The following is a 27,289-nucleotide window of genomic DNA, read 5'->3' as shown; positions in this document are numbered from 1 at the left end:
AATCCCACCTCAGCACTCACCAGCTACATGATCTTGTCAAATTACTTAGCCTCTTTATGCCTCTGTTTCCTCTCAAATCATAGATTAATAGATTACTGACAGGCTGAATTCAAATCTATTAAGTAAAACAAGGTGTAAAGTGGGGATGGTAATGATGACATCTACCTCAAAGGTTGTTATGAGGGTTAAAGGAGTCAGGATTTGTAAAGTGCTCAAAATATAATTTAAAAACATAATTCTCAGTATTCTTTCTATATTAAAATAGGAAGGCAAATAGGAGTCTCATTAAGTCATTCAAATGATTATTATATGAGTCAGACAACTGTGCTGGAAATCAGTCTTACCATCTAAAGTCACTCTAAAGCTCTACTGTCATTTACTTTCAACATTTTAGAATAACAGCATCATATGTTCTATAAAATTTACAGTCATTTTCTTTGTTCTTGCAACTATTGATTGTTACAAAGTCTTAAGTACTAGGCTAAGTCTATTACATATAGAATATTATTTAAACCTCACAACATATCTTCAAAATGCCAACTTTGATGGTATCTAGAGGTGAATTAGCCATCACTGTCCCACCTCTGAGTCTCCTTAAAACAAGGACTGCTCTCTTAACCCCCACTGTAGTTTCTTGTCAAGACTAACTAGGGCAGATTTCCAGTTGGTGCCTCTGGAAATATTGGACATCCTGATTTATCAGCTATCTGAAATTGATGGAAAACGTAGTTTCAAGCCAGGAAAGATAATAGAGCATAGGGGTTAGAAGCAGAAGCTTTGCAATCAGACAGATCTGAGTTGGAGTCTTGACTCTACTCTTTACTAGCTATGTGACCTTGAGCAAGTTCTTTAACATGTAGTCAGCCATCCTTTCATTCATTCCAAAAATATTTACAAGTATCTGTGTAATTCCAGGCTCTGTTCTAGGCTCTGGGGAGACAGCTGGTCATGAAAGACACTGCAGTCTCTGCTCACATGAGCTTTATATTCAGTGGTTTTATGACTTCTTTATAGGATTGTGGGGAGCTTAATTGGGATAATGTAGGTAAAACGCTTAGTGTAGTGCCCTGGAACATATTTGAAAAGGAATAATGTCAGGGAAAATGCAAACACCTTCCTGAATTTTATATTGTTTTCAGACATCTTTTGCCTGACAATAGTGTAGAGGAGTTGCCTGCCAGAATAGTGATTTTTGGAATAACTGATCTGAGGATTTTTCTTTCTTGGCCTCTTTTCAAAGGTGACCAAAAGATGGAAACATACCTAGGATCATTTATTATAGCAATTCAAAAATATTTATGATAGCTTGTAGAATAATTTGAGAGTAAATTTCACATATGCCTCAACCAAGGAGCCAGCATTACTGGTCATTTAATTGTCCACCCTTCGATGTTTCTCTCAATTCTTCAGAAAAATGTTCTAGACAAGACTGAAGGTCAGCATTTCATCTTTAAGCTTATTCTAAACCTAAATATTATTGCCCTAAATCTGACTGTGCATGTAAGAGTAATAAAAGGATTAAGTGGATAAAGGAGATTAATATGGAATGAACCTCTCTACAATTCAAAATAGAAACTACCAATATCTGTAAATTCATACTCTATCTTCCTTCCTTGCACAATGTACAGACATTACCTTTATCCTATAAAAAAATCAGCCCCTCAGATCTTCTTCCACTTCTCATCTGTATTATAGCCATTTCCCTGGTCATTTGTTTCTCCCTACTAGACTGTAAGCTTCACATCTTTATGTCTTTTGTTCATATCCTAATGCCTGGCATAGAGTTGGTTTTCGATGTGTGTTTATTGAATTGACTTGAAATGACATAGTTTCCTCTCAAATAGTAGATTAATAGATTATTGGCAGGCTAAAATCAAATTCATCTGACTCTTTTATCTGTTGATTTTATAAAGATTTCTAAACACATCAAAATGATGGTAAATTTATTTTAAAACACTTTGAATGAAATTTAGCTAAATCCATCCAAAGGCTTAAGCTTAGATAGCCTCACAAACATGTCATCTCAAACAATGAATTTATCATAGATTTCAGTGAAGAAACATTATTACAAAATCAGAAGTAGTACCTGCCTAGTAATGTATGTAATTCCATATTAAATGATTTAAAATATGCTCTTATTAACTACCACCTCTTTTTTAGCTTATTTATTTAAACAACTTGACATAAATATTATTAGATAATCTGGTTGCGCATTCTCTGGCTATAACAAACAGGAGGACAGACATTATCTTTTATTTGAGGACATATTTCTATAATTTTTGATTGGATGTGAATATGTAAAGAGGCTTTAAAAGCTGCTGAAACTTTTGGTTATTTCAGGAAGATCAGTGGAGAATTAATAAGAAAGGAAAGTTAAAATTTAATCTGGAAAACTTGGGGGCAGGTGTATGCTGGGGGATAAGAGCCACTCAACAAATATGTATTGAGCACTTACTATGTACAAGCCACCATCTGAGTCTTTTAGATCCAGAGAACCCTGTTCTTGCAGAACCGACATTTAAGTTGGGAGAACATTCATTCAAAGAGATTCTAGTAATAATGAATTTCAAAAAGAAGTGTTGGATCTCCATTTCTTAGCTTCCTGGAGCTTCTTCGCCCTGTTGAAATGTAAACAGTCCCTTTCTACCTATAAACCCCAAAGATTCAGAGAAATTAAAAAGGAAAAACATGGTCTAGCACAAAACAGGTGCTGTTATAACCTTCTCAGGGCGCAGAGCACCTACTTGTCTTGAGAGGCTACTCAAGTAACTTCCCTGAACAGAAAAATGTTTCAAGGCAATTCTCTGTGTCTATACTAGAATTGACTGGCAACATCCCTGATACAATAGATAATAATATATAGAAGAAAATAAATGCTTTCTGTTTCCACAGGCATCTCTATAACATATCTGTCTCAAAAAGGTCACAGTAAACATTAACGGAGATAATGTAAAGTGTCTAGCTTGGTGCCTAGCATGAGGTTAGCACTAAACACTTAAACATGCACGCACACACAGTCTTCCTCAGCTGCAATGAGAAGTATACAGACCCTGCCTCTGACAGAGAATGTAAATCAGGCTCCTAATTATTCAGCAGAGGCAGTGGGCTCCACCTCCTGCACATCTGGTATGTGTAAAGCATGTGAATCCCTCTTTAATCAACAACTCAGAATAATGGCATTTCCAACCCTCATCAGAGAATTCAACCAGGAATTGATTGCGATGAAGCTCTTGCCAAGTGCTTGCTGGGACAGTTGATATTTGAGAGAAATTGCCTAATGAATTTGTTATCTGCATGCATTATTTTTCCAGGCTTTTTATTTGAATTAAGAAATCATGAGGAAAACTTACCTGGACTATATTATTGCTATTCTGTATAAAATCCTTTGTTGAATTGACATGTGCTGCTTCTTTACATACTTTTTAGCCAATCTGTATTAAAAATATCTGCCTAGTATGGGGCCTGGCCCATGGAAGGTTCTTAATAAGTGTTTGAATATTGAAGGAATGAATCTGCTTGAATAGATTCATGGTTTTCCTCCTTTGATACAGCTATAAGTAAAAACAACAACCATTAGAATTTTCTTTTTATTCCTTCTCCTTCTAGGGAACTGCTCTTCATCCTCCACGTCTTAGCTGGATATCACCTTCTTTCTGGTCTGCCCCTCTGACCCCTACTCCATTTTACTTTCTTTCCCAGGCAGGGTTCTAAGTTCTTCCCACCCTGCTCCCACCTCTGGCATTGCACCTATCACATGTTTTTATAATTGTTTGCACTTATGTCTCCTTGTTGGACAGGGCAGCACTTCAGGGCATGATTGTGTCTTTTTCATTTTTGTGATGGCAGCATATAGTACAAGGCCTGGCCCAGAGTAGATTAATAAATGTTTAAATGTTTATACACCAACTGAACGTTTCTTCCTTGACTTCGTCAACAGGAAAAAGTGATATTTTCAATGCATTTTTATTTAGTTTCTGCTTTATGCAAAACACTTTCCTGATACTATGAGATCTTTGTGGTCCCTACCACTCAGGAGTTCTCCATCAGGTGAGGGAGACAGACATATCCATAAGCACATTCCATGTTACCTGGATTCAGTGTTCTAATATCAGTACAGAGGCAGCGCTCAGTGGAGTAGGAGGGATGAAAGAGATTAATTCCGACACAGAAATAAGGAAGGCTTATTGCTTGAGGTTGACTTTGAATGGGTAGAATTTTAACAGACATCTATGGGGATGGGGAGCAGATGCCAGGGAGAGAAAAAAGCTGTCTTCCTTTACTTGTTTTTAAATTTATTCATCTATCCATCCATTCATCCTGCAGACTTTAGTGAAGGACTCTGAGGTTTCCAAATGTACAGACGGTATTTTAATCGTTGTGTCCACGAATGCCTAGCATGACCCTGATATATGGTAATTTTCCAATAGATCCTTGTTGGAGACTAAAGTTTATGAGTATAGAAGTAAATAAGACTGGAAAAGATGGTTGAAATCAAATTGGAAACAACATAGTTCTGTTTATTGTAGGTGGTCATTGAAAGTTCTTGAGTTGGGGAGGAGTGCAATCAGATCTGGTTATATGTGAAGGACGGATTGTAGGAGAAATAACTAGAGATAAGATGAGCAGTTAGATGATACTTTAAAGGTATAGGTGAGAGTCAATAAGGATATGAATTAAGCAGTAGAAGTGAAAGGGGCAAAGAAGGGATGAGGAACTTCTGGTTTGAGTTGACATTTCTCCTACATCTCTTTAAAAATCACCTCAAAGCAGGCCAGGCGTGGGGGCTCACGCCTGTAATCCCAGCACTTTGAGTGGCCAAGGCAGGCGGATCATGAGGTCAGGAGATTGAGACCATCCTGGCTAACATAGTGAAACCCTGTCTCTACTAAAAATACAAAAAATTAGCTGGGCGTGGTGGCAGGTGCCTGTAGTTCCAGCTACTTGAGAGGCTGAGGCAGGAGAATGGCATGAACCTGGGAGGTGGAGCTTGCAGTGAGCCGAGATTGCACCACTGTACTCCAGCCTAGGTGACAGAGTGAGGCTCCCTAAAAAAAAAAAAAAAAAAAAAAAAAAAAAAAAAAAGAAAAAAGAAAAAAAAATATTACCCCAAAGCAATAAAGAGAACTAGAATAGAACATACACTCCAACACTGGTGAAACTAGGAAAACATATGTAACCCAAAACCACAATATATATAGACAACACTATATGAGATGTTGGGAATTGATTTAGCAGATCACAGAAAGCTTAAAAAGATGAAAGTTAAGTGTTTGGGATAGTATACCAGAGAGAAGCAATTCTATTCATTCTGAAGAGCCCCAGACAGACCAAAAAACTAGGGACACCAGGTGCTGTGGAAGGTTATCTCAGTCAGTTTGGGCTGCTCTAATGAAATTTCATTGCCTGGGTGTCTTATAAACAACAGAAATTTATTTCCCACAGTTCTAAAGCCTGGAAGTCTGAGATCAGGGTGCCAGCATGGTTGGGTTCTGGTGAGGGCCTTCTTCCAGGTTGCAGACTGCCAACTTCTCCTGTATCCTCACATGGTGTGAAGGGAATGAGAAAGCTCTCTAAGGTCCCCATTATAAGGGCACTAATCCCATTCATTAGGGTTCTACACTCATGACCTAGTTACATCTCAAAGTCCTCACCTGTTAATACCATCGACACTAGGGGTTAGAATTTCAACAAATAAATTTTGAGGGAACAGACACAAACATCCAGTCTATAGCAAAGGTGGAAGTGTGGTATAGTTGAAAACAGAGGAATTGGGTGAAAGTCTACAAAACAGTCAGTTCGACCTCCAGGCCTCCACCCTGTATGTCCAGGTAACTGACCTTCTCTTACTTTGGCAAGGGAAGAGAGATTTGTTCTATGAAGCAACTGAACCAGAGGACTTCTGAATTCAGGAACACAAGGTATGGCAGAGAGCTTGGATGAGGTAACCAACTCAAAAGAGAGGGGTTATGAGAAAGGCTGCATCCTGAAGGATAAGGCGCTCAGCTCCCTTTCCCTACCCTAGCGAACGCCATCTACTACATTTAAACCTCAATGGAAAAGACTGGTGCATTCTCCTCTGGGGATCACAATGGCCAGGGAGAAAGAGGAAAGAGAATACATGTGCATGCACACACACATGTATTTTCCCAAGGAAAACATCTATAGGTTGGATTTCAGCAGTATCAAGCCTCACTCAATCACAGAGGGTTTCAGTGTATCACTCTTAGAAATGAATGCAAAGCGGAGTCTGGATTTTTTAGAAAGGTCTGTCACAGAAAAAGCAGAGAGAAAAGAAAAGCTAAAACAAAAACAAAAAAACAAAAAAACAAAAAAAACAAGAACAGAAGAAAACTTACCTTAAAGCAATAATTAATATCCCCAGAGTCAAGGATGCTATAAAAAGGAATTAGAAGAGAATAAGAAAAAGCTGTTATACATTCACAATACAGCAAAAATTAAAAATTTAAAAGAAGAATTGGAACATGAAGTTGATGAAGTCTCACTGAAAGTAAAACACAAAAATATGAATAAGAAGAGGAAAAACATAAGGAAAATGGAGAATTCTAATATTGAACTAATAGAGATTGTAGAAAGATATAACAGAGAAAAATAAATAAAACAGAATTATCAAATGAATAATTTTATAACATTTTGGGAAACCAAACTACATAAGTGTTTAGAATAAAAGCCCAAAAAACCTTCCCCTAAAATAAACTGTACCAAGATACATCCTTATGAAATTCAGTACAACAGGAATAAAGAATTGATATAAAGATTTTCCAGAGAGTGAAAAAAGGTCACATACAAAGGTTTAGTAATTAGCAACTACCCTGGAAGACAGACGACAGTGGAGAACTACATTCAGGATTATGAAGAAATAGTATTTCCAGTCTAGGAATAGACAATTAGCTAAACTATCAAGATGCGTAGCAGTAAGATACATATATTTATTATTTTCTTTTTTCTTCTTTTTTATTAAAAAACTAAAAAAAAGTTGTTTAAAAAAATTTTTTTTGGGCTAGTCAGGTGAAGCAGTAGGAGTGAAGAAGCAAAGAAATCTGTAACTGGCTGTGATCAGTTAGTTGTAACTACTGCATTTGGACCAGCCAGGATAAATATATTTCAGACGTACAAAAATTTCAACAAACTTACTTCCAAGTATTGTGTCTTAAGAAGCTACCAGACAATATGCTCCACCACACCAGGAGAGAGACAGCATGAACGCCAGGAAGGAATGGCTCCAACACAGGACTGAGGTGAAGGGAACGCCCAGGCTGGTGGTAAAGGGAACTCTCCATTGGCCTGGAGAGTAACTGGTCCACAGAGCAGGAGGCTCAGGAGAGAAGTCTCTAGGAAAAATAAATGAGGTGTGTAGGAGACTGTGTTTGAGAAGCTGTTACAGGAAAAGAGAAGACTGAGCCAGGCACTGGTACACAGACTACGTTAAAAAAATTTAGAAAAATTAAATTTAATAAAGTTTACCTGAGCCAAGGATAATTTGTGAAGCTGGCAGCCCCCTGAATAGGTTTATACATGCTCTGGCACTGTCCTGTGGTTGGAGAGGATTATGGACAGAAAAGGGAAAGTGAACAGAAGTGAGGTACAGTAACAGTAGGACTGGTCACAACTCAGCATTTGTCTTATTTGAACAGCATTTGAATGGTTGACCATCTGTGATTGGCTGAAACTTGGTGATTGGTTACAAATATAGTTTATAGTCTGTTCATACATCCAGTTAGGTTACAGTTTACTATGTATGAGGAAACCTTTAGGCCAAATTTACAAGGAGGCAGCTTTGGGCTAATCTTAACTAAAAGTATTAAGAAAGTGAAAAAAAAAGGAAAGCAAGTATGAACCATATGAATAAACTAAAGCTGAATAAGAAGGCAGCCATAGTAATAGAGTTTACACTAAAAGCTTAGTCTTCACTCTATGCAAAATATCCATGTAACAAAACTGCACTTGTACCCACTAAATTTATACAAATAAAAAAAGATATACGGATGGGCGAAATAAAATAGACAACATATTAAAAGATAGCATACTACTTGATTCAGCAATAAATAGTGTTTACATAGTCTTAATAAGGTAAACTTTATTGATCAAGCAAAATTGATATTACTATTTAGAGAGGATAAAAGAGAAGTCACAAGAAGGGATTGGAGTGAATTTGAGAGAGCTAAGTAATCATCCATTAGGAAGTCAATACCTAACTGATATTGGAGAATCAAGAGAAAGCTGCACAAGTTTATTATCTAGAATCATGAAGATAAATACTAGACCAAATAGCCAAGAGAATTGAAAATGGTTACAACTTGGTTAGGCTACTAAATATGATGGTGAGAGTTGTGCAACGCACAACCCCATAGGGCAATATATTCCCATTATAGAGTATTTGAATGGTGCCTCCCCAACCAAAGTTGAGCTTTGCACAACCTGCCCAGCCTTACACAGCAGCTCTGCCTCTTGGGGGCAAGGACCAGTGTTGGGGCAGGTTGATGTAAGTGGGATGGCTCTATTCAGTTGTAAACATTATAGCACTAATTTGTCTTTTAAAATTATGTGTTTGATTTTTTAAAAATCTGAAGTAAAAAAGAAAGAAGACGAATTTTAGACATCTGAGATAGACCCTTTGGGATTTGGCAGCCTCTGAGGGATAGGCAGTTGAAAACAAGACAATGCAGAGAGCTGAGAATAATCAGTTAATTTGAGAAAAGGAAAAAAACAAAAGCAAAAGCAAAAACAAACAAACAAACAAACAACAAAAAACGGAGGAAGTTAATATCATAGAAGTGAAAAAGAGATCTTCCAGAAGGAGGTAATGGCAACAGCGCCACATGCTGGTAAGTCGGAAATGATTCAGGCATTGGATCTCAGCTCCATCACTCTGAACTGTTGTTTCCTCATCTAAACAATGGTGTAATGATATCGAATTCACAACACCCTTTTATTGCTGCTTTTATGAGATGAAAGAGTGACCAAATTGCTGCAGTAAGACATCCTTTTCAGCACCCAGTTTTGCATCTTGACTATACTTTCCTCAAACTAAGTATTGCTTAGGGAAAGGGTTAGGTTACTGAAAATTCATTTTATTATCAAAATTATATAACTTCTTTCCAATATCCTGGGAAAGATGTTTTCTCTTTTTAATTTGGCTGGGATTAGGCTTCCGTTCCTTGAAGCAGAGAGGTGCAGTTGAGATTCTGAAGGCTCTTGGAGAATTCCATGGAAATTCTTTTTTCTTGAGAAATATCTGTAGGGTACTGTCAGCCTCTTGCTGGATAGGTGAAATAATCTCTTTCCTCAAAGAGGACTCAAGCTGCAAGATGAGCTTCCATTCTCCAGTGAGTGGACACATAACAGAGACATTAAAGTGATGCTGTCTCAACTCAGCCCAGGCCTGACTTTCAGAGAAGACACATTGGATCTTAAGCCTAGAGGCATCTAGCCTAGAGCCTGAGCCCAAGAAAAAAACTGAGGAGTCTCTGAGAGGAGAAAAAATCTGAAACATACAGTAGAGTGCTGTTCCAACATCACCAAAATCCCTGTCCTCTTCTCGCTAAAGGAAGAGGTCTCCCTACAGTGACAAGTCCCCACAAAACCATGAGGGCTGTTGAGTTGCCTTGTTCTGATATCTCCCAGCCTCAGTTTAAGAGTAATGACAACAACGACAATTTTACAGAGCATAGTATATGCCAGGTACTGTTCTTAGCACTTTACTATGTTAACTTTTGTACAGATGAGAAAAATGAGGCCCAAAGGGGTTAAACAACTTGCTAATATTAAGACAGTCCAAAATTAAAGGAGGTCCCTGAACACTGGCATCTCTACCATGTCTTTAAGATCCTCAGCATCCATATGAGAGGTAGAAGTTTCTTCCCTCCTCAAAAACCTGCAGTGAGTTCCACCGAATTTTAGAATAGAGTATCCAGACTTCTTACCTTGGCTTTCAGGGTTCTTTATGACAACGCCTAATATCACCTCCACTATTCTTACCACATTCCGCGAGTGCCTGCTACAATGAGCTAATCACATGCCAAAAAGAGTGGCATATGGTCTGGCAGGCTGAGGAGAGAGTTTTTTGGGAAAGGGAGCATTTCAGCATCAAACATGTCATACTACACCTGCACCTACCCACTTGCTTGAGCCCAGCCCTCTCAGTTATATTTCACCCAGACCCCAGGGAGCTTAATCCTTGAGTAAGGAGTTGACAGACTAGATGATCTTTGGGATCCCATCTGGACCATAAATAGAACAGAAGGCTTTCTATGTTCACTTCTGCCCATGTTTATGGACAATCCTGGATGGAGTAAGGATCGCTTTCTTTATATATCACCCGAAGACCATGACCTTTCTCTCTAAAAACCTTCTAACCCTCAGAAGTCCATATACACAATCTCTCTCTCTCAGACTAAGGGAGGTACGTGGGGGCCAGTGAAGGAATGGAGCAGAGTGAAGCTCTTAGGGGTGGTGTACTCCTCAAGACCTTTCATACAGACTGAATCTGTACTGGCCAAACTGGCCTCTCTTTTAATGTTCAACCACAGTGGATCACTTGGTCTTTTTAAAGATTCTAAGCACTTTCAATATTCAATTCTTCTGCCAATTTCTTCCTTTTACCTGAAGTGCCCTTTTCCTTTGGTTTTCTTGGCAAACTTCTGCCCTTTCTTCAAGGTTCAGCTTAAATATCACCTTCTCTGAGAAGTCTCTCCTGGACCAGTTAGACAGTAAACCATGCTGGAGGCAGCAGTGGCGTCTTGTCGTGAAAGTGAGTAGCCTTCCCAGATGTGTATGTCAAAAGAAAGCTGCTCCACATTAGCTAGAAAATGAGCCAAGGGAACATTTGTGGGGATAGCCACAGCACCCCCACACTCCTAACAAGAAGTGGTTAGGGTTCCAATTGGACCACTGATTGGTGATCAAAGACTCAATGCCATTGAGCATGGCCACAATAAATTTAGCGGGAGAAAACCAAAGCAGGTAAAACTCTAACCTCAGCCCTAACAAATCTCAGTAGGACATTCACACAACATTTAACCTTGAGCAATTAACCCTGTTTTGGTGCATCCTTCAAGGTTAACTGATTATTGCATATATGCATCAGTAATGGAAAAATTAACTTGCCACATACGGTTAATCAGATGCAGTTAAATGTTAGAGGATTTCTGTCAAAACCAGTGACTTTCATTACAGAACAGGTGATCTATATCTCTTCTGTACGTCTATAATTATATCTATAATTAGATAATGAGATCAATAACCTATTGAGGCTATTTCTAATTCAGGACAATAATGCCATTTAAAAATTGTTAATTGTAGTAAAATACATGTAACACAAAATTTACAATCTTAAGCATCTTTTAAGCATATAGTTTAGGAGTATTAAGCACATTCACATTGTTGTGCAATCATCGCCTTCTCCAGAACTCTCCATCTTGCAAAACTGAAACTCTGTGCCCATTCAGCAATAACTCCCAATTCCCCTTTCCCCTATCCCCAGCAACTATTATTCTACTTTTTGCTTCTGTAAACTTGACTGTAAGTACCTCATATAAGTTGAAGTACTTCATATAAGTGGAATCATACAGCTTTTGTCTTTTTGTGACTGCCTTACTTTACTTAGCATGCCTTCAATGTTCACCCATGTTGTAGCATATGTCAGGATTTTCTTCCTTTGTAAAGCTGAATAATATTACGTTGTAGCTATATACTACATTGTGTTTATTCATTTGTTCATCAATGGACACTTGGATTGCTTCCACGTTTTGGCAACTGTGTATAACGTGGTTGTGAACATGGATGTACACATTTCTGTTTGGGTCTCGGATTTTGATTCTTCTGGATATACATGCACAGAAGTGGAATTGCTGGATCACAGGTATTTCTATTTTTTTACATTTTGAGGAAATGTCATACTGTTTTCCATAGAAGCCTCACCATTTTACATTCCCACCAACAAAGAACAAGGGTTCCAGTTTCTTCCCATCCTCATCGACACTTGTTATTTTCTGTTTTGTTGTAATTTTGATAGTAGCTATCCCAATGGTTGTGACGTGGTATCTCATTGTGGCTTTGATTAGTGATGTTGAGCATCTTTTCACCATTTAAACATAAGAAAATGCTTTGCTTGCTCATTGTTGTAATGGGAATGTGTGTGTTATGCCAGGGTTGTCAAGTCATTTACAATTTTTAACAAAGTTCTAAACACATCCCTGTTTATCTTGTCTGACTTGGATGGTGCTAATAGAATCATCAAAATTACATTCCAACTTCTCAATTCTTTGGTCAGCCAAAGGTGTGTTCTTCATAAGCATCAACAATCAGGGGTCAGTATCAAGATTATATAGCTTTTCTCATCACAAATTCCTATCCATAAAGGATACACGGGCACACTTAATTGTCTCCTATGGCTTTCGGAGGTTTTTTGCGGGAGGCAATCAGAAGTCTATGATAAATGCATTTGAAAATTCCTGCATGGCCTCTTCTTGTTTCTGCTTTACATGTTTCTTCTCTGTCAAGCAAGGCACCAGGAGGGTAAATCCTGCATTTGCTAGGACAGTGTGTGAATAAAATCATTTTAAGGTAATGGCAATTTATTCAGAGGAGATAAGAGGACAAACCTGTCCTTTGAGGCATTCAAGGTTTAAAAGGATCTTTGATAGTAACAGCTCAAATAGAGCTAAAAAAAGAAAAACTGGTACATTTGTTATCAGTCCCTTAACTTCCTCAGCATAATCATAAGGCCAGATGGGCTCCAGAGAAGTTATGCAAAGATAAGTAATGGAGAAATATATATACTTTTTGCTCAGACCATGGCAAAAGTGGCTAACCAGAATATAAAATAGACAATTTAGATAGAAACGCAAGTCAAGTTCTCCTGAGATTTATTCCATGTACTGTTGTTTATTACCACTGTATTCTGAGGAAAGTAAAGCTGGCAATATCTTTTTTTCCATTTAGGTTAATCAATCTATCTCTGAAAGAATTGTCTATGGGAATCTACTCATTCTCTAAAAGCTTGAAACAAGAGCTCGTGGAATTCCTGCCAATCCTAGTGTTTAGATCTCCAGCGACATTATTTGAACCTGGAAAATAAATACCGATTGGCATCAAACCGTGTGTCTGAGCAGACAGGGTAGTGTGAACGGTGAAGCAGAGTCTTCATGCTGTTAGGAAAATCAGTCAAGGCCAGAAGAACAGTTCTCCATGCTGTGAGCAGAAGCCAGCTGAGACCCAAGGGGGACTCATCCACTGCTAATACATTTTTTTTTCTTGACAGCCAAAAAATAAATGGTCTACACCTGTGAAAAAAGAAAGTTCTAAAGTGAAGGGTGTCCACAGGCATGTTAGATTGAGAAGAATAAAGGGCTGACCTTTTCAACTCTTTATTTTTAAGCATGCTTTAGATTATATGCTAGATCCAATCGGAGGAGTTCATACACTAACAGTACAGATTCTGCCTTTTTAAGTAGCCCTTGAGTGGTTTCAGTTGCTTTTCTTGACTTGAACTTTAAAACCCTTCAGCAATGAACCTTAAAACCCTCAGAAAATCTAATGACAACATCCCTCCTGTAGAGCCTCCGTTGGCCCTGTTTCAAGTGAGGACAAACATTGCCCTGACCTTCAGGTAGAGCTGCATAACATGGGGATTCACAGGGCAAACACTCTGGAGTCAGAGCCTGTGTTTGCATCTTGCCTGCACTGCTTCCTAGCTGTGACGTTCCAGGCAGTTTATTTAAAACATCTGTACCCTAATTCCCTCATCTGTAAAATGGCAATAAAATTATTATACTGATGTGTGTGCTTATGAGGATTACATGTAGTCATTCATATAAAGTGCTCAGAACCCAGGCTGGTGCATGCTAAATGTTTAATAATTGTTACCTATTATTATTATTACTAATTTTATCATTATATAACTTATCCCTTACACCCAGTTAGAAATCGTGTCCCAGTCCTGCCTGGCCTCATTCTTTTGGTCTAAGTAGAGTATGTCCAACCAGTTTCTGGAAATTATGTATCTTTACAGTGTCCAGGTGAGGTCACCTGCCTTGAGGCGACTTACTGGGGACTTAGCCAAGGAAGAATTCCTTAGACTCTCTGAAATGAGAGGGTAGTTTAACAGATGGTGAATGTAAGCTCCAGGTCAAATTCTCCCTCCCAGCGAAGTGTCCATCCCTGAGACTGTGAGGGCCCTCTCTCGCACAGGCTCCTTCCAAGGCCCTGGGCAATGCCTGCCAATTTTATATTAATAATTTTGTCTTATTTTTCTTCAAGAGTCTTCTAAATTTTTAGGCCTCTCAAAACCTTGATCCTCTCCTACATGGGACTTGTCATAGGGAAAGAGCATTTTTTTTTTTTTTTTGGCAGGACTTCAGTTGGCCATATTTCCTCACATGGCTACTCTGAAGAGATCCCATTTCCAGGAACTGGGTGGACATACTGTACCTTGTGCCAAAAGAATGGGGCCAGGCTTGTAAACAGACTCAACCCTTGTAGAAATCATTTATAAGAAGTTGAGGTATTGTCATTTTGGCCTAGGCTGGTGATTCTCCACTTTGGGAAGGGGTGCTGGGGTAGAAAGATCAGATTTACTTCTTTAAACTATGCACGCTTGGCAGGGAGAGGCTTTATCAAATTTTCTCCCCAGATAATTTTAATGCACTCCCCCAGACTGACTGGCCCTCACTGAGTTGGAGTATGGGGCCCTACCTCCCTGGAATACAGTATGTTTTCTTTTGAGAACCTGCAGTGGATTCTGTGGAGCTCCCTAAGCACGCCCAGCCCCACCCCAGAAGCTTCACCTGGTGACACTGTACACAGAGTCCCTCCCCAGCATTGCCCTCCAGGGAAGGAACTTCTTTACCCAAGATTAAGCTGCCTCGTACATGCAAGTTTCTAATAAATAAAGGCCCAGCCCCCAGCCTCAATTTGGGATATCTCTGAGAGGCCATCCAGTTTCAGAGCTCCCTGGGGGACTAAAGCCTTTGTTTCAACTGCATCCCAGTTGACTTCTTCGTCCACCCTGTCCTGCTTCTCTCAGTTCCTTACAAGTGTTCTGAGTGCCCTCCCCCATAACCTTCTGAATGCAAATCTCTGTCTCAGAGTCTGTTTCCCAGGGAACCTGACCCATGACAAACCCCCATCACGCTGTCTTCCTCCTTCCCCATTCAGTATAACCTTCCCAACGCCCCTTATACAGCACTCCAGAAGAGAAACATTTGTAACTCTCAGAAATGTGACAGATTTGTGGGAGACACATCATAGATACAAGAAGTCAACTATATCGATGTCTAGGTTAAAAAAATAAACTACTGAAATAAAAAGGACTAGTTGGAGATGGTTTAAAAATGAAGCAAAAAGCTTATAGATTGAAGAAACACATGTGAGATTAGGTAACAGATGAGTTTTAAAATAAAAGACTAGCAGCTACAGTTTTTTTTTTTTTTTAACTTCTATTTTAAGTTCAGGGGTACAAGTGCAGGTTTGTTACAGAGGGAAGCTTGTGTCATGGGGGTTTGTTGTACAGATTATTTCATGACCCAGGTATTAAGCTTTGTACCCATTAGTTGCTTTAAAAAGTAAAAAGAAATAAGAAATTGAGCTTTTAGATGAAAAGGTAAGACCTAGGATATGAAATGCTGAAAACATACACACAGAGAGGAGTGGAGAATTAGAAATAAAATTCAAGAACTAAAGGATAAAAAATGAATTTAGGAATGGCTTTAAAAATAAAAGCATTTTCTCAAATGGCTAAACATAGAATTACCATATGATCCAGCAATTTCACTTCTATGCCTATACCCCAAAGAATTAAAAGCAGGAACTCAAACAGATACTTGTACACCCATGTTCACCGCAGCATTATTCACAATAGCTAAAAAGTGGAAGCAAGCCAAATGTGGATAAGCAAAATGTGGCATATACATACAATAGAATATATTATTCAGCCTTAAAATGAAGAAAATTCTGACGTATGCTACAACATGGATGACGCTTAGAGACATTATGCTAGGTGAAATAAGCCAGTCATAAAAAGACAAGTATTTTATGATTCCTTTTATATGAGGTACCTAGAGTAATGAAATTTACAGAGACAGAAAATAGAATGGTGGTTACCAGGGGCTGGGGGAGTAGGCAGTGGTGAGTTAGTGTTTCATGTGTACAGAGTTTCAGTTTGGAACCATGAAAAAGTTCTGGAGATGGATAGTGGTGATGGTTGTACAACATTGTAAATGTAGGTAATGCCATGGAATTGTACCTTTAAAAATGATCAAAATGGTAAATTTTGCAATGTACATTTTACCACAATAAAGAATCACCCCCCAGAAAACAAAAGCCAAAAGTTCACAGATGAGAGGAAGAGAGAGAGGAGAGAGAAGACAGAGAGAGAGGAAAGAGAGAAGAGAGAGGAGACAGAGAGAGAGAGAGAGAGAGAGAGAGAGAGAGAGAGAGAGAGAGAGAGAGAACCCTAGCTAAGATTGCCAGCTTTGGTTCTGAGCAGAACTGTGTGTGGTGGAGATGCAGTGCTCCTTCATGGAGGAGGCAGAGACCAATACACGATGCCCTTGCTCTCCGCCTGTCATGTTCATGTTTCCATCGAAGGCAAATTTTTCAGCTGGGTCTTCTAGCTACAGGGACCATGCTTCCTGTGTTGGCCAACCCCTCTGGAAACTTTTCAAGCACTTGCTATAATCCATGTTGACAACGGAGAGACTCCTCAGAACAGAAATGAAGAGACAGTCAAAGCCAAGATGGGTGGTTGTGACTTACCCACTTATTTTAACCAGCAAATTTGGGGGCAGTGGCTATTTTGAGCTGTGTCTGAAGGAAGTCTTTCCTGCACATAGGAATGCAAGTGTTGGCAGCTGTCACTGTGGCTTCCTAACAATTGTTCCCTCTTTCCTGACATTCTTCCCAGCCTGTAGTTCTAGCACTGAGAGTCCTTCTCACTGGGAGACTTGGGTTATGAAAATACTCCCAAAGAGGAAGCTGCTTTTCCAAGTATAGAGGAAGTGGAAAGGCAAGTGTGATCTGGATTCTACCTGGTTCTGTTCCCACATAAATGACTGCCAAGAGTTCCCACCCACTTGTGGCCAGCGCCAGAGTTTCTTTTCAGCCTCCAAAACTCTAGGTTTTCCAAGACGTTATCCTAAATTAATTCTATTTATGATATTCCCTGACAATACATTAATCATTTGTTCATATCTTTATTCATTTGGCTTTCATTCTACAAACATCTAATCAACAAGTATTTATTGAGTGCCCAATATGTGCCACTGCACTGGGAACTATGTCAGGAAGCTTAGAGATTGATTCTAGCATAAACACTTTATTTTACAGTTGAGCATAAAGACCTAGAATTGCTCTATTCGATACAATAGCCACTGGCCACATGTGGCTATTTAAATTTGATTTAATTAAAATTAAAAAGTGGCCAGGAGAGGTGGCTCATGCCTGTAATCCCAGCACTTGGGGAGACCAAGGTGGGTGGATCACCTGAGGTTGGGAGTTCGAGACCAGCCTGACCAACATGGTGAAACCATGTCTCTACCAAAAAATACAAAAATTAGCCGGCAATGGTGGCAGGTGCCTGTTATCCAAGCTACTAGGGAGGCTGAGGTAGGAGAATTGCTTGAACCTGGGAGGCGGAGGTTGCAGTGAGCAAAGATCGCACCATTGCACTCCAGCCTTGGTGACAGAGCAGGACTCCATCTCAAAATAAATAAATAAATAAATAAAGTTAGTTTCTGAGTCACAGTCACATTTCAAGTTATCAATAGACTCATGACTACTGGCTGCCACATTGGACAGTGCAGATCTAGAACATTTTCAGAAAGCTCTATTGGGCCACGATGACTTAGAGAGTTAAGTGAATTGCCCTTGATCACATAGCCATTCCAATCAAATTCTGTGAACAGCACAATTTTCCTGTGTCTTATGTTTCTACCAATTCTATAAAAATGAAACTCATTTCTGTGTTGGACATCTCCTCCAGAAACTTCTCAAGCACCTGCCATAATTCATGTTGAGATGAGAGAGTGAGCCTAGTTGTAAACACCAAAATATTTGAACAAAAACAGAAGAAAAGTGGAGATGCATGTACAGATATTAAAAATTATACAGGTAGCTGACTCCAGCTAGAGTGAAATATCCACATGTCTGTCTGATTGTTTTTAATTAACAAAACAAGACTTTTAAAATGTTGAAAGCATGGCTTCAATTCTTACCCTGGGCACATGCCCCTATTTTGACTGTGAAACCACCCCGTTGGCTTGAGGACTGAGGCAGACTCCTTCAGCAGTGGGTCTGCACAGGACCGTCTTGGATCTTGTTCTCTGCTCTGTATGTCCTGGGTGATTCCATGCCATGTCTAGGCATTAAAACCCATCTATACGCAGATGATTCCCAAATGTGTATCTCTCTCCAGGCCTGCTGTCTCCTTGATCTCTGGATGACTTGGACTCTACACTTGGATGCCTAACAGTTATTTCAAGTCCACAAGTCCAAACATAACTCTTGATCTCACCCTGCCCCTAAACCCGCTCCTCCACCATCTTCCATTTCCCAACAAATGGTAACCCCTGCATCAAGACATTCAAGGCAAAACCTACAGGTCATGCCTGATTCCATTCTTTCCTTCATGTCACATTTCGAATCTGGTCACCTCTGCCTCTCAAATACACCCCCTACAAGTCTCTCCTTTCTATCTCCACCCCAGTTGTTCCAGACCAAGCCATCATCATCTCTCCCTGGGGACTCCTCCAAAAGCCTCATATTCTCCATCCTTCCAGTGTAGTAAGTTTCAAATCAATGGCCTACCTGGCCTTTGCCTTCAAAGTTAAAATGATAGGAAGTGAAGAGCAATCACAAGGAAGGATCTAAGTTAGATTTAAAAACAACTTCCTGTCAAATAGTGATGTGTGTGTGTGTGCGTGCGCGCGTGCACACACACACACACAGGGAGGCGGGTATTGACTGAGAATAAGCAAGAGGGAAACTTCTGGGCTGCTAGAAATGTTCTATATCTTGATCTAGGTGTTGGTTGTGTGGGTGCATACATATATGCATATAAATTATACTTTAATTTTTAAAAGTTAAAACAAAATAAAGAAAAGGAAAGGAAAGGACTTCTTGCCAAGGTTTTAAAGACAGTTTGGCAGCACACAAAGGGATGTTGTGGAATCTACTTTCTTGGCTTTCTTTCAGAATAGAATGGGAGTCCTAGCTGCCTGGGGGTGTTCAGTGCCTAGAATTAAAGAGATAAAATCAGAAATCACATTTGTTCTGCTTAATTCTACCCTTGGCCCTGTGTTAGATGCATCATGATGAATATTTAATGTGTCACTTAACATTTCATCACAGAAGAGTATTTAAGGACATTATGAATAATTAATATGCTGGGTGGAGGGATGTTTTAGAGTACCCAGCCCGGGACACTCTCCACTGTGGAGCCAAATTACTGTGGGATTCTTTGGGGTCAAAAGCAGTCACCATTTGCCAGGCCTTTCCTGGATGTGTCCAAATGCCACTGTGTCCTTCAGCTTCAGAAATAAGGCAGCCTAAAGCAAACCAGACTGTGATAAAAGGATGTGTTGTAAATTTACATTTATGGAGGAATACACCAACACAGTCTGTGGCACCTTACAGAAGCCAAGTTGACTCATGGCTTTCCCTTTCTCTCTACCCACTGACCAGCGATGGGAGACCCTGACCAACTGTCTGGCAAGCAGCTGAGTAGACATGATGATCTGAGTGTGTTGTCATCTGCAGGCAGGCACTTGTGTTTGCCAGATTGGGTAAGTAGGAGTGCAGGGATCTTGGTGTGCCATATAACAGCACAGTAGTTAAAGCACAGGCTCTAGAGCTGCAACACCTGGGTTCACTGCCCACTGCTGCCCCTTCCTGAATGTGTGACCTTAGGCAAGTTTCTGAATCTCTCTGTGCCTAAAGTAACTATAGGCAGTAGCACCAGTGGCATGAGTTTTAATGATTTTAGGTGTTAATGCATGTAACTAAAACAGTCCTTGGCACATGGCATGATGTTTTACAGATAAACTGCAAACAGACAAGTAATTTTCTTGTAAGAACAGTTCACACTTTCAGATGCACCTGACCCTAAGCCTGTGTTCTAAACCACCGTTCTTCACTTCTTCCCTGAAAGCACTGAACTCTGAGAGAGGTGTGCTGGGCACGATGGTGTAGCAGAAAGAAAAGAGTCCTCCTGGCACTGAGTTATACTTGCATAATGTGAGCCAGAGTTGAGGGCATGGGAATGGCATCCCATGACCTGAATTTATGTTCTGGCCGTGTCACCACCCAGCTGTGTAATCTTGAGCAGGTTACTTACCTCTTGGCCTCAGACTCCTCAGCTGTGCAGTGGGGAGTTGGATGCGGTCCTCGAAGATCCCTCTGACCCCGGCATTCTACCATTCCAATTTCCACTTTCAGCCCTGCTTATAGCAGTGGCTCTGGTTTGGGTACATGGCTTTGATGGGGAACAGAGGCTGAAAGGCTGCTGCTGGGTGAGTACGTCTGAAGGTACCTCAAATGACAAATGTATCTGAGCATATCTTTCTCCTGCCCTCGCCAACATTGATTTTTCCAAGTCTGGGATCGATGCATTGCTGAGCTGGAGAGGGGAAGAGTACACAGTGTTCTTCCCCAAGTCCACAGAGGGCAGGCCCTTGCAGAGCTGTCTGCTTTGTGACTTCCTGCGTCTTCAGCAGGCACAATGTAGACACTGTCATCTGGAGAGGTAGGCAGGAGGTGGAGGGAAAGTGAAGGAGCAATATTCTCCCTGGCTTGAAGGCCAGGAACTGAAGCTGCCTGATTTCTAGTCACAGTTTTGTTACTTCTTGTCTCTGAAACCCTGAGTCAGTCCCTCCTGGGGCCTCAATTTCCTAATCTATCAATAAAGATAATCTTATCTGAGGCTAGTCTGGCATATTAAAGGGCACAGGAAATCTCCTTGCACACTATCTAGTCCTATAATATGGATGTGGTTTTCCTTTTCTTGGGAAATTTCTGGTGCTCACAAAACTGATTTACAAATACCTCCAGCTTTTGGGATGGAGACTAAAAGCCTTGCTTCTCAGGAGTATAGTCTTGCCACAGAAGCTGGAGTATCTAAGAGCACAGCCATGACTTTCTACTTGGCATCAAAAGCAGGGTTTGGGTGAGGAGCATGTAATTCTATACTAACGCGAACCCAGCAGGAAAGACAGTGTGATGGAGACCAGAGCCCTGTGCTTGGCATTGGAGGTGCACAAATGAATAGAAGGCTGATGGTCCAAAGAGAGAGAGAACTTGGTTAGACAATCACAATCTATGATGAAGTACATGTGCTTTGGGCGCATTGAGAAGAAATTTCCAAACTGGGATGTAATGTTGAGAGAGGGAAGGGAAGCCTTCCTCGAGAAGGTGATGTCAGAGCTGAGTCCTGGAAGGTGAATAGGAGTTAGCTGGAAAATACAGGTTTTAAGAAAACGAATTCAAAGCAGAGGGTACTATACGTACTGAGGGCAAGAAAGACTGGCTATGCCAGGGAAAACAAGAAGTTCAGAATGGCTGGAGTGTAGAATCATGCTTCCAGGAATGTGGAAGGAAGGAAAAAGGAGAAGGGAGAGAGTATCAAGAGAAGAAGCAAGGGAGAAGTGCTCCCTGATCACAAAGGAGAAGAACAGAACTTTATTCCGATTCCCAGTTTAAAAATTCTTTAAACAGGCTGGGCGCGGTGGCTCACGCCTGTAATCCCAGCACTTTGGGTGGCCGAGGCAGGCAGATCACAAGGTCAGGAGTTCAAGACCAGCCTGGCCAAAATGGCGAAACCCCATCTCTACTAAAAATACAAACATTAGTCGGGTGTGGTGGCGGGTGCCTGTAGTCCCAGCTACTCGGGAGGCTGAGGCAGGATAATTGCTTGAGCCCAGGAGGTAGAGGTTGCAGTGAGCCAAGAGCACACCACTGCACTCCAGCCTGGGTAACAGAGCAAGACGTCTAAAAAAAAAAAAAAAAAAAAAAAAAATCTTTACACATCATGATGGCCACAGAGGGTAAGAGATTTGCCCATGGCCATATGGGGAAACAAATGACCCAAAAATGGGTTGAGGGTGGGGTAGGCATGAATGTGTTGAAGTCACTGCCCTTGAGAGTGGCTGCCAGAGATTTCCTACCTTGCTGAAGGTGATCGCAAAGTGGTTGCATAGCAGGTTAATAGTATACTAAACGCACAGTAGCTGCAGAGCAGTCTAAACATTCCAGATGTGCTACGTTTCTGTGCAAGAAGAAACTAATTAAATTCTGTGAATGGGAAGTGTGTGTGTGTCTGAGAGCGGACAGCGGAATCAGACTAATCTGACATTTCACACTCTTTCCATGACCTTGGCAGATGGCTTCCGTTCGGCCAGTCTCTGTTCCCCACTCTCCATTTATGTATCTTCCTAAGGCTTGAGCAGCTAGCATTTAGAAATGGTACAGACAAATTGCAGGTTTCGTTTTCTCAAAAAAAAAAAAAAAAAAAAACAACCAACCAACCAAACAGAAAAAAACCCCTTCCCATTAGGGGCTGCCGTTTGACAGGGGCCGTTATTTTCAAATCTGAGAAACCCAAGCCCAGACCAGCTTTGTAAGGTCCCCAGAAGAGCGCCTCCAGGTAAGGTCTGCTCTGGAGCTAGAACCTAGGCTCCTGTGTCCTAGCCCGACACTCTTCACCCTGCACCTGCCAGGGGTAATGGTGTTGTCTTATAAGGTCTGTAGTAACAGTGATGAGGCCAGAAAGTGATGTCAGGTGTGCGGGGACCCCTCTGGGCCTTCTCTGCACGGCCATAGATAACCCCACCTAGGAAACCCCTTCAGAGGCCCTGGAGGACAAAGACTCCTTGACCTTCCACCCCAAACTCCACTCTGATCTTTGTTCCCATGATCAGCATGACTTAAAAGCTACACTATGTGAGGAAGACTGGGGACGAGGGGATGTGATTTTAGGAATTTCGCCACTTTATGCCAGCGAATGAAGGACTGCCCCAAGCTCTACAACGAAATCCTCCGTGAAGCGGGCCCTCAGCTTGAGCCCAGGCTTTGAGGAGGTCTAAAATGTGAAGCTCCAGCGCCGCAGAGAGGAGCAGCCCCTCACCTCGGGTCGCTTTCCTTCCCCTTCCTTTGTATCAAATGCTCACCCCCAGTTCGCAGGGGCGCCGGGAGTGAGTCCAGCCAGAGTCCTGCCCGGCCGATGGCGCTGTCCCTCTGCCCTCGTTCCCTCAGCCCATTTTCTCCTCAACAGGCAACAGAAATGTCTGAACACCTGCGGGGGCACAGCCTGGGGTGAGAGGCCTGAGCAGGCAGAATGTCTGTAATTATAAAGTGCTGTCCAAGATCCTAGGCCAAACCCTGGGGAAACGGAATTGGAAGAACTGCGTCCAGGCCTTGGGGAGGATTCTCTCCGCACAAGGCGAAGCGTTTCGCGGCTCAAGGGTCCCTGTGGTGACGCGCTGCTCTCTAGCGGTAGGAGGTGGAAATGACCGCGTCTTCCTGGCCTGCTTCCAAGAGCATCAGTGAGGTAAGCCCCAAACCTGAGAGCTGGGCTCTTGAAATCCTCTAGGAAAGATTCAAGGAAAGGGTCCTGTTCCCACTGACTTTCTGCAAAGAGGAAAAAGAGAAGTGTGCAGAGAGGTGCTGGGGAAGAAACGCTGGACTGGTCACCTGGACGCTCAGCTTGCGGTTGTATAAACAACTGCCAGCTTTCCCTAAAGAAATGGTTCCATCTAGCTCCTGAGGTCGCACGGGGCTGGAGAGAGCTGAATGTTTCCGCCAACGGTGTTTATGTGGTCACTTCTTTCTACCTTCCTCCAGTCCCTTGGTCCTCGATATTTCTCTTCTGCTGTCCCCTAGGACCAGGCCTTGTCGAACTGTGTCAGAGAAGAATACTGGTGAATTGAAAGAACAGGATCGTTAGTCACACCTGTGGGAGAACTTCTCCAGGCAGGTCAGGTAGAGTCCATGCTATGTTGACTCGCTTTGAAGTGAATAACCATAACCATTATTACGGGAGATTTTGGTCAACAAACACAAAACTTCAGTTAGGAGGAACAAGTTTAAGAGGTCTATTGTACATCACAGTGACTAAAGTTAATAATAATATATTGTATACTTAAAAATTGCTAAGAGAGTAGATTTGAAGTGTTCTCATCGTATAAAAATAAGTATGTGAGACAATAGACATGTTAAATGGCTTGATTTAGTCATTACACAATGTATTCATATATCAAGATACATTGCACGTAACAAATATATATAATTTTTACCTGTCCATTGAAAAAATATATCCATAATAGCAAATTGTTCTGTATGCTTTCTTCATGCCAGGCAATACTCTAAACTCCTGTCATATGCTTACTCATTTAATGCTCACAGCGGCCTTATGAGGTAGGTACTGTTTTACTCCATTTTACTGATGAGGAAACAGGCTCAGAGAGGTTAAGAAGCTTATCAGATAGAAGCAGAAGATCTAGCATTTGAGCTAGAACATGTCGAAACTACTCTCCTATCCTGTTTCCACTATTTCTCCTGACACAAAATAGTAGGTCAGTAGAGTCAGAGAGCCTAGGTGCAGAGAGGTAATTAGAGTTAGAGGCCAGAACTGCCGGAGGAAACCATAGGATTCCTGGATCCCACAAAGGAAGAGGTGCAAGGCGGAGTGGCCTTTCTGAAACAGATTCTCCAAGGAAAGTATCATCTGAGATGGACCTCTCTGAGTGCCTGTCTCTCCAAACAAGGTCATAGTAACTGTGGCTTCCACAAGGTGAATCAAGCCTTGGCAAATCTTAACTTGGAAGCTCTTAAGCTCCTTAAGAATAGGGATTGTTTTCCAGCACTTTGGGAGGCCGAAGCGGACGAATCACAAGGCCAGGAGATCAAGACCATCCTGGCTAACACGGTGAAACCCCGTCTCTACTACAAATACAAAAAAATTAGCCGGGCGTGGTGGCAGGCGCCTATAGTCCCAGCTACTGGTGAGGCTGAGGCACGAGAATGGTGTGAACCTGGGAGGCGGATCTTGCAGTGAGCCGAGATTGTGCCACTGCACTCCAGCCTGGGTGACAGAGCGAGACTCCACCTCAAAAAAAAAAAAAAAAAAAAAAAAAAGAATAGGGATTGTTTCAATAGTGACCAGTGTCTAAGAGTGCTTCATGCTTGGTTGGTGCATAGTAAGTGCTTGTGGAATGTAGGATCGATAGCAATAATAGCTAACATTTAGTAAGCAATTACAATATGCCAAGCACTCTTATTAGAGCTTTCCATGCACTATCTCATGTAATAGTCACAATATACCTATGATGCATAATTGTTATCATACTATCCCCATTTCACAGATAAGGAAATTGGGGCACTACAGATTAAATTGCTTTTCCAGGTCACACTGAGAATGGAACAAGTATTTCACTTCAGATAATGTGTGTTTGTCTTCAATGTCCAGTTTCTTAACCTCCATGCTGTAGCATTTTTCTGGGTCAGAAGGAAGAGAAGGAATAAGAGAAGAGGAATAAAAAAATCCTCAGGATGTCTGTCCAGGTCCAGCAGTTCTCCACCAGGGGACCATTGATAAGATTCTGATATTTGAAGTACCTTTTGGGGGGAGAAAGTCATAATGATGCAGACAATTTTTGTGTCCTTGCCAACTATTGAGCTGAGTGCCTTTTTAGACCTCAGAACTCCCTTATGAGGTAAGTACTACTATCACAGCCATTTCGCAGAAGAAACTGAGGCGCAGATGGGTTAAGTAACTCTCCCAAGGTCACCCAGCCAGTAGGTGGTGAAGCTGGAATTTGAATCCAGGGTATCTGGCTCCTGACTTGGGCTCCTGACCACTGTGCTATACTGCCAGAGCCTTTGTTAGAGTCAGAAAGGAGACCGGAGAGCATACACATGTCTAGACCTATTACTCTAGACAATATTAGAGGGAAGTTAGGCCTTTTCTGCTTTTCTCCTAGAAAACCTTACAGGAACAGCTAGACAATACCTCATTCTTTTATGGGAAAATCCCAACATGGAGAGGTGTATTTCTAGCCCAGACTCAGTGTGGAGGACACGTTGCCTAAGTCCTGGAAGATAAGGAAAGAACAGAGCAATGTGAATGAGACTACAGAACTGCCAACCTCAAGCGGGGTTCACCTTCATCTCTGCCTCCTTTCCCCTGCTGCTGCTTCTTGGTCTGGTTTGACTCTGTGGCCCTCATGTGGTATATACAGGGAAGTGCAGGAGCTTTTCCTTTTAATCATCACAGGTAAAAACCTGAGAGTAAAAGACTGGTGATCAGCACAAAGATGGGATCCCAGTTGCTCATAGGATTTGCATCTTCCTCCTTTTTCTAGGGAGGTACCCTTTCCTAAGCACAAGTTATCCAGCTGTGACATACGGTGAGGATGATTCTCTAGGAAGAAAACTGTGTTGGTTACAAGCCCATTTTTATTATTGCCTTGGTATGTCCATTCATTACTGCCTTCTCTGTGAATGGTTAAGATATTCTTCTAGGCGACACAGAGGAAAGGAAACTGGCTGTGTAAGAGATTCAGAGCCTGGGACAGAGAGTTTTGGGGTTTTTTGTTGTTAAATTCAGGCTACAAAGTAAATGGTGGAATCCATCCATGGTTTTGAAAGGAGCAGGCCTAACTGCGCACTAACCATGATGCTGAGTATCATTGCCTTGTTTTGTAGAGGTCTCAGGTTCCTGGGGATGCATTATTTTTGTGGTGATTTAATAGAGGTTAAATAGAGGTTGTCTTCTTGAATGATGAGTTGTTTATCCCGATGAAGAAAGCAGAAAAAAAATACCAGGCAGAGCTGGGTGCAGTGGCTCACACCTGTAATCCCAGCACTTTGGGAGGCTAAGGTGGGTGGATCACCTGAGGTCAGGAGTTTGAGACCAGCCTGACCAACATGGCGAAATCCCGTCTCTACTAAAAATACAAAAATGTCAGCCGAGTATGGTGGCTTGTGCCTGTAGTCCCAGCTACTTGGGAGGCTGAGACATGAGAATCGCTTGAACGTGGGAGGCGGAGGTTGCAGTGAGCTGAGATCATGCCAGCCTGGTGTAACAGAATGAGACACCATCAAAAACAACCAACCACCTAAACAAACAAAACCCACTAGGCAGAGTGAAGGGTGAGGACAAACGCACCGAAATGTGAAGGGGCAGTGAGCAATGCAGGACAAGGGATAGACTGGCTGGAGACAGCTGAACAGGTGGGTTGGAGTAAGAGTGAGCAGGGTTTGGGGTGTCAGTCTGAAGAAA

The sequence above is a fragment of the Macaca fascicularis genome, chromosome 1 (genome assembly GCF_037993035.2).
Source record: "Macaca fascicularis isolate 582-1 chromosome 1, T2T-MFA8v1.1".
NCBI lineage: Eukaryota > Metazoa > Chordata > Mammalia > Primates > Cercopithecidae > Macaca > Macaca fascicularis.
The sequence above is the reverse complement of the archived record's forward strand: the minus strand, read 5'-3'. Positions refer to the sequence as shown.